General features: G+C 34.4%; 1 long non-coding RNA gene and 6 other non-coding genes across 7 annotated transcripts in view; all 7 read left to right on the top strand.

Annotated features, from left to right (window-relative positions):
* LOC116672423 (uncharacterized) overlaps positions 1-170 on the top strand; it is an 8,666-nt gene extending 8,496 nt beyond the window's left edge. The window contains exon 3 of the long non-coding RNA XR_004327548.1: positions 89-170. This is a non-coding gene — a long non-coding RNA (uncharacterized LOC116672423). The remainder of the gene's footprint in view (positions 1-88) is intronic.
* Positions 91-171, top strand: trnas-gcu (transfer RNA serine (anticodon GCU)). Its single transcript has one exon. It is a non-coding gene; the product is annotated as a tRNA-Ser (tRNA).
* Positions 172-828: 657 nt separating this feature from the next.
* Positions 829-909, top strand: trnas-gcu (transfer RNA serine (anticodon GCU)). Its single transcript has one exon. It is a non-coding gene; the product is annotated as a tRNA-Ser (tRNA).
* A 749-nt stretch (positions 910-1,658) lies between these two features.
* trnas-gcu (transfer RNA serine (anticodon GCU)) lies at positions 1,659-1,739 on the top strand. Its single transcript has one exon. It is a non-coding gene; the product is annotated as a tRNA-Ser (tRNA).
* A 2,212-nt stretch (positions 1,740-3,951) lies between these two features.
* On the top strand, positions 3,952-4,033 carry trnas-gcu (transfer RNA serine (anticodon GCU)). Its single transcript has one exon. It is a non-coding gene; the product is annotated as a tRNA-Ser (tRNA).
* A 967-nt stretch (positions 4,034-5,000) lies between these two features.
* On the top strand, positions 5,001-5,082 carry trnas-gcu (transfer RNA serine (anticodon GCU)). Its single transcript has one exon. It is a non-coding gene; the product is annotated as a tRNA-Ser (tRNA).
* Positions 5,083-5,642: 560 nt separating this feature from the next.
* Positions 5,643-5,724, top strand: trnas-gcu (transfer RNA serine (anticodon GCU)). The gene has a single exon. It is a non-coding gene; the product is annotated as a tRNA-Ser (tRNA).
* Positions 5,725-6,468: the final 744 nt, after the last annotated feature.

Genomic DNA, 6,468 nt, shown 5'->3' with positions numbered 1-6,468 from the left:
AAAGTCATAGTATAGTAATTAATAAAAAGGGATCAAAAGATCTCAGGGCGTGACCAGAATCAGACTTTTACTTTGAAAGGTCAGACAGCAGACGAGGTGGCCGAGAGGTTAAGGCGATGGACTGCTAATCCATTGTGCTCTGCACGCGTGGGTTGAATCCCATCCTCGTCGTAGTGGGTTAGATACCCTCCAACATTTAATAGTCATCAATAGAACGGACTATGTTCTCACTGCTCTTTTGGGAACAGGTTCTCATTTCTTTACTGTGGTACGTTAAAAACACTCATAGTACAGTATGTGGAGATATAAATACATAATATAGTATGTTGATAAAGTGATAAAAATAGTCATAGCTGTCATTAAAAGTCATAGTTTAGTATGTCATAAAAAGTGATGAAAACTCATATTATAGCATGTCATAAAAAGGGATAAAAAAAGAAGTATGTCATAAAAATATATAAAAAATATATGAATATATAAAAATCATAGTTAGTATGTCATAAAAAGGATAAAAAGTCATAGTATAGTAAGTTTTAAAAAAGATAAAAAATTATGGTATAATATGTCATAAAAAGGGATAAAAAGTCATAGTGAAATATGACATAAAAAGTCATTATAAAGTATGTCATAAAAAGAGATAAAAAGTCATAGTATAGTATGTCATAAAAAGGGAAAAAGTCATAGTATAATATGTCATAAAAGGGAAAAAAGTCATAGTATAATATGTCATAAAAAGGGAAAAAAGTCATAGTATAATATGTCATTAAGGGATCAAAAGATCTCAGGCGTGACCAGATTCAGACTTTTACTTTGAAAGGTCAGACAGCAGTCGAGGTGGCCGAGAGGTTAAGGCGATGGACGGCTAATCCATGTGCTCTGCACGCGTGGGTTCGAATCCCATCCTCGTCGTAGTGGTTAGATACCTCCAACATTTAATAGGTCATCAATAGAACGGACTATGTTCTCACTGCTCTCTTTGGGAACAGGTTCTCATTTCTTTACTGTGGTACGTTAAAAACACTCATAGTACAGTATGTGGAGATATAAATACATAATATAGTATGTTGATAAAAGTGATAAAATGTCATAGCATGTCATAAAAAGTGATGAAAACTCATATTATAGCAGTCATAAAAGGCATAAAAAGTCATAGTATGTCATAAAAATATAAAAAATATATGAACATATAAAAAATCATAGTTAAGTATGTCATAAAAAGGGATAAAAAATCATAGTATAGTATGTCATGAAAAGGGATAAAAGTCATTTTATAATAGGTCATAAAATGGATAAAAAGTCATAGTATAAATATGTCATAAAAACAGATAAAAAATAATTTTATAATATGTCATAAAATGGATAAAAAGTCATTGTTAGTATGTCATAAAAATTGATAAAAAGTATAGTATAGTATGTCATAAAAATGGATAAAAAGTCATAGTATAATATGTCATAAAAACAGATAAAAAGTAATTTTATAATATGTCATAAAAAGGGATAAAAGTCATAGTATAATATGTCATAAAAAACAGATAAAAAGTAATTTATAGTATGTCATAAAAAGTGATGAAAAGTCATAGTATAGTAATAATAAAAAGGGATCAAAAGATCTCAGTGCTGACCAGAATCAGACTTTTACTTTGAAAAGTCAGACAGCAGACGAGGTGGCCGAGAGGTTAAGGCGATGGACTGCTAATCCATTGTGCTCTGCACGCGTGGGTTCGAATCCATCCTCGTCGTAGTGGGTTAGATACCCTCCAACATTTAATAGTCATCAATAGAACGGACTATGTTCTCACTGCTCTCTTGGGAACAGGTTCTCATTTCTTTACTGTGGTACGTGAAAAACACTCATAGTACAGTATGTAGAGATATAATACATAATATAGTATGTTGATAAATGTGATAAATAGTTAGGGCATGTCATAAAAAATCATAGTTAAGTATGTCATAAAAGGGATAAAATAATAGTATAATATGTCATAAAAAGGGATAAAAAATAATAGTATAATATGTCATAAAAGGATAAAAAGTCATAGTATTTCATAAAAAATATATAAAAAATGTATGGATATATAAAAAAATCATATTTAAGTATGTCATATAAAGGGATAAACTTGGAAAATGTGTATTTATGCAGCTACAGTTTTTTTTGGAAGCACATGGCACTTTAGATATTTTCAGTCAGGTTTTAAAGCATTTCATAGCACTGAGTCTGCACTTTAAAGGTTTTTAATGACTATTTTTAATAACGGATTCTGGTGATTCAGCCTTTTAGTGCTTTTAGATCTCACTGCTGCTTTCGACACAGTTGACCACACAATTCTATTATCTCGCTTGGAAAACTGTGTGGGAGTTAGGGGGACTGCCTTAAATGGTTCCAGTCATATCTTTCAGGGAGATGCTTCTTTGTTAAAATGGGGGACTCTACCTCATCAACTGTGCCTCTTAACTGTGGAGTCCCCCAGGGATCTATTCTTGGTCCTATTCTTTTGCACTGTACCTCCTTCCACTTGGAATAGTTTTTAAAAAGCATGGCATCCTATCATCTTTATGCTGATGATTGTCAAATTTATATACCAATCAAAAAGCAGGAAGGCAGCCCCCTGACACCCCTACTAACTGTTTAAATGACGTCAAAGCGTGGTTAGCCCAAAATCTTTTAAAACTAAATGAGAGTAAAACTGAGATCATGCAGTTGGTCCCACTAACTCTATGATAAACTTGGGCCCCCTCAGTGATTTTGTGCATCCTGTTGTAACTAACCTTGGGTAAAAATAGACAGTGATTTAAACTGACAAACAAATAATGCAGTTGTGAAATCTGGTTTTAATCATCTTCGTCTTTTAGCAAAGTTAAACCGTTTTTGTCTTTTAACAGTTTTGAACAAGCTATACATGCTTTTATTTCTTCTCGTTTAGAGACTGTAATGCACTTATATCGGTATAAGTCACAAAGCACTTTCACGCTTACCGTTAGTCCAAAATTCTGCAGCACGTCTTTAACTGGAACTAAAAAGCGCGCTCATATAAGTCCAATTCTTGCTTCATTGCACTGGCTTCCTGTACGTTTTAGGATTGATTTTAAGATTTTATTGTTTGTTTTTAAAGCTGTGAATGGACTGGCCCCAACATATATCTCAGACCTGATCCAGATTTATAGGCCGGCGCGGTCCCTGAGGTCAGAGAGCCAGCTCCAGCTTGTGGTCCCAAAGACGAAACTTAAAACTCGGGGGGACAGGGCCTTTTCTGTGGCTGGACCTAGACTCTGGAACGCTCTGCCCCTCCATGTCCGAACAGCCCCAACAGTTGAGTGTTTTAAGTCTCGTCTTAAGACACATTTTTATTCTTTGGCTTTTAACTCCATGTGAGTTCTGTGGTCCTCTGATGGCTCTTATTGTTTTATTGTATTTTAGTATTTATTATTTTTTATCTATTTTTTATCTTTTTAAACCAGATGCTCTTATTTTGTTTTTACAATATTTTACATTAATTGTTTTGTATGTTTGAGTTTTCTGTGCAGCACTTTGGTAACTTTGTGTTTGTAAAATGTGCTATACAAATAAAGTGGATTAGATTGGATAAAAGTCATAGTATAGTATGTTTTAAAAGAGATAAAAAATAATAGTATAATATGTCATAAAAAGGATAAAAAATCATAGTATAGTATGTCATGAAAAGGGATAAAAAGTAATGGTATAATATGTCATAAAAACAGATAAAAAGTCATAGTATAATATGTCATAAAAACAGATAAAAAGTAATTTTATAATATGTCATAAAAAGGGATAAAAAGTCATAGTATAATATGTCAAAAAAACAGATAAAAAGTAATTTTATAGTATGTCATAAAAAGGGATAAAAAGTCATAGTATAGTAATTAATAAAAAGAGATAAAAAGATCTCAGGGCGTAACCAGAATCAGACTTTTACTTTGAAAGGTCAGACAGCAGACGAGGTGGCCGAGAGGTTAAGGCGATGGACTGCTAATCCATTGTGCTCTGCACGCGTGGGTTTGAATCCCATCCTCGTCGTAGTGGGTTAGATACCCTCCAACATTTAATAGTCATCAATAGAACGGACTATGTTCTCACTGCTCTCTTTGGGAACAGGTTCTCATTTCTTTACTGTGGTACGTTAAAAACACTCATAGTACAGTATGTGGAGATAAAAATACATAATATAGTATGTTGATAAATGTGATAAAACAGTTATGGCATGTCATAAAAAATCATAGTTTAGCATGTCATAAAAAGAGATAATAAGTCATAGTATAGTATGTCATAAAAACAGATAAAAAGTAATTGCAGGGCGGTACAGACGCAGACGTCAAGGCAAGGATTGGTAAAGGAGGAGCCGCCTTCGCCCAGCTCAAGAACATCTGGACCTCCAGAGAGCTGTCAGTGACCACCAAGATCCGCATATTCAACTCCAACGTGAAGTCAGTCTTATTGTATGGGGCAGAGACATGGAGGATAAACAAGACTACCATCAGAAAAGTCCAGACCTTCATCAACACCTGCCTCAGAAGAATTCTCCAGATCCGATGGCCTGACACCATCAGTAATACCAACCTCCGGGAAAGGACGGGCCAACTCCCTGCCGAAGAAGAAATCAGGAAGAGGAGATGGGGCTGGATAGGGCATACCCTACGAAAACCTCCAACCAGCATCACTAGGCAGGCGTTGCGGTGGAACCCACAAGGCAAGCGGGAGAGAGGTCGGCCAAGAAACACCTGGCGACGCGACCTTGAGGCTGACACCACCAAGATGGGCTACACCTGGAACCAGTTAGAGAAAATGGCCCAGGACAGAGGACTCTGGAGAGCTGTTGTTGTTGGCGGCCCATACCCTGGTAGGGGTGACGGGCAGTAAGTAAGTAAGTAAGTATAGTATGTCATAAAATGGACAAATGGTCGTAGTATAATATCTTATGAAAAGGGATAAAAAGATCTCAGGGCGTGACCAGATTCAGACTTTTACTTTGAAAGGTCAGACAGCAGACGAGGTGGCCGAGAGGTTAAGGCGATGGACTGCTAATCCATTGTGCTCTGCACGCGTGGGTTCGAATCCCATCCTCGTCGTAGTGGGTTAGATACCCTCCAACATTTAATAGTCATCAATAGAACGGACTATGTTCTCACTGCTCTCTTTGGGAACAGGTTCTCATTTCTTTACTGTGGTACGTTAAAAACACTCATAGTACAGTATGTAGAGATATAAATACATAATATAGTATGTTGATAAAAGTGATAAAATGGTCATAGCATATCATAAAAAGTCATTGTTTAGCATGTCACAAAAAGCGATAAAAAGTCATAGTATAGTATGTCATAAAAAGGGATAAAAAATCCTATTTTAGTATGTCATAAAAAGAGATAAAAAGTCATAGTAAATTATGTCATAAAAAGGGAGAACAAGTCATAGTATAATAAGTCATAAAATGGACAAATGGTCGTAGTATAATATCTTATGAAAAGGGATAAAAAGTTATAGTTTAGTTTGTCATAAAAAGAGAGAAATAGTCATAGTATAGCATGTCATAAAGTGATAAAAAGTCACACTATAGTAATTAATAAAAAGGGATCAAAAGATCTCAGGGCGTGACCAGAATCAGACTTTTACTTTGAAAGGTCAGACAGCAGACGAGGTGGCCGAGAGGTTATGGCGATGGACTGCTAATCCATTGTACTCTGCACGCCTTGGTTCGAATCCCATCCTCGTCGTAGTGGGTTAGATACCCTCCAACATTTAATAGTCATCAATAGAACGGACTATGTTCTCACTGCTCTCTTTGGGAACAGGTTCTCATTTCTTTACTGTGGTACGTTAAAAACACTCATAGTACAGTATGTGGAGATATAAATACATAATATAGTATGTTGATAAATGTGATAAAATAGTCATAGCATGTCATAAAAAGTGATGAAAACTCATATTATAGCATGTCATAAAAAGGCATAAAAAGTCATAGTATGTCATAAAAATATATAAAAAATATATGAACATATAAAAAATCATAGTTAAGTATGTCATAAAAAGGGATAAAAAATCATAGTATAGTATGTCATGAAAAGGGATAAAAAGTCATTTTATAATAGGTCATAAAAATGGATAAAAAGTCATTGTTTAGTATGTCATAAAAATTGATAAAAAGTCATAGTATAATATGTCATAAAAACAGATAAAAAATAATTTTATAATATGTCATAAAAATGGATAAAAAGTCATTGTTTAGTATGTCATAAAAATTGATAAAAAGTCATAGTATAGTATGTCATAAAATGGATAAAAAGTCATAGTATAATATGTCATAAAAACAGATAAAAAGTAATTTTACAGTATGTCATAAAAAATGATGAAAAGTCATAGTATAGTAATTAATAAAAAGGGATCAAAAGATCTCAGGGCATGACCAGAATCAGACTTTTACTTTGAAAGGTCAGACAGCAGACGAGGTGGCCGAGAGG

This window comes from Etheostoma spectabile, chromosome 22 (genome assembly GCF_008692095.1).
Source record: "Etheostoma spectabile isolate EspeVRDwgs_2016 chromosome 22, UIUC_Espe_1.0, whole genome shotgun sequence".
NCBI lineage: Eukaryota > Metazoa > Chordata > Actinopteri > Perciformes > Percidae > Etheostoma > Etheostoma spectabile.
This window is presented reverse-complemented; position numbering and strand designations above follow the sequence as displayed.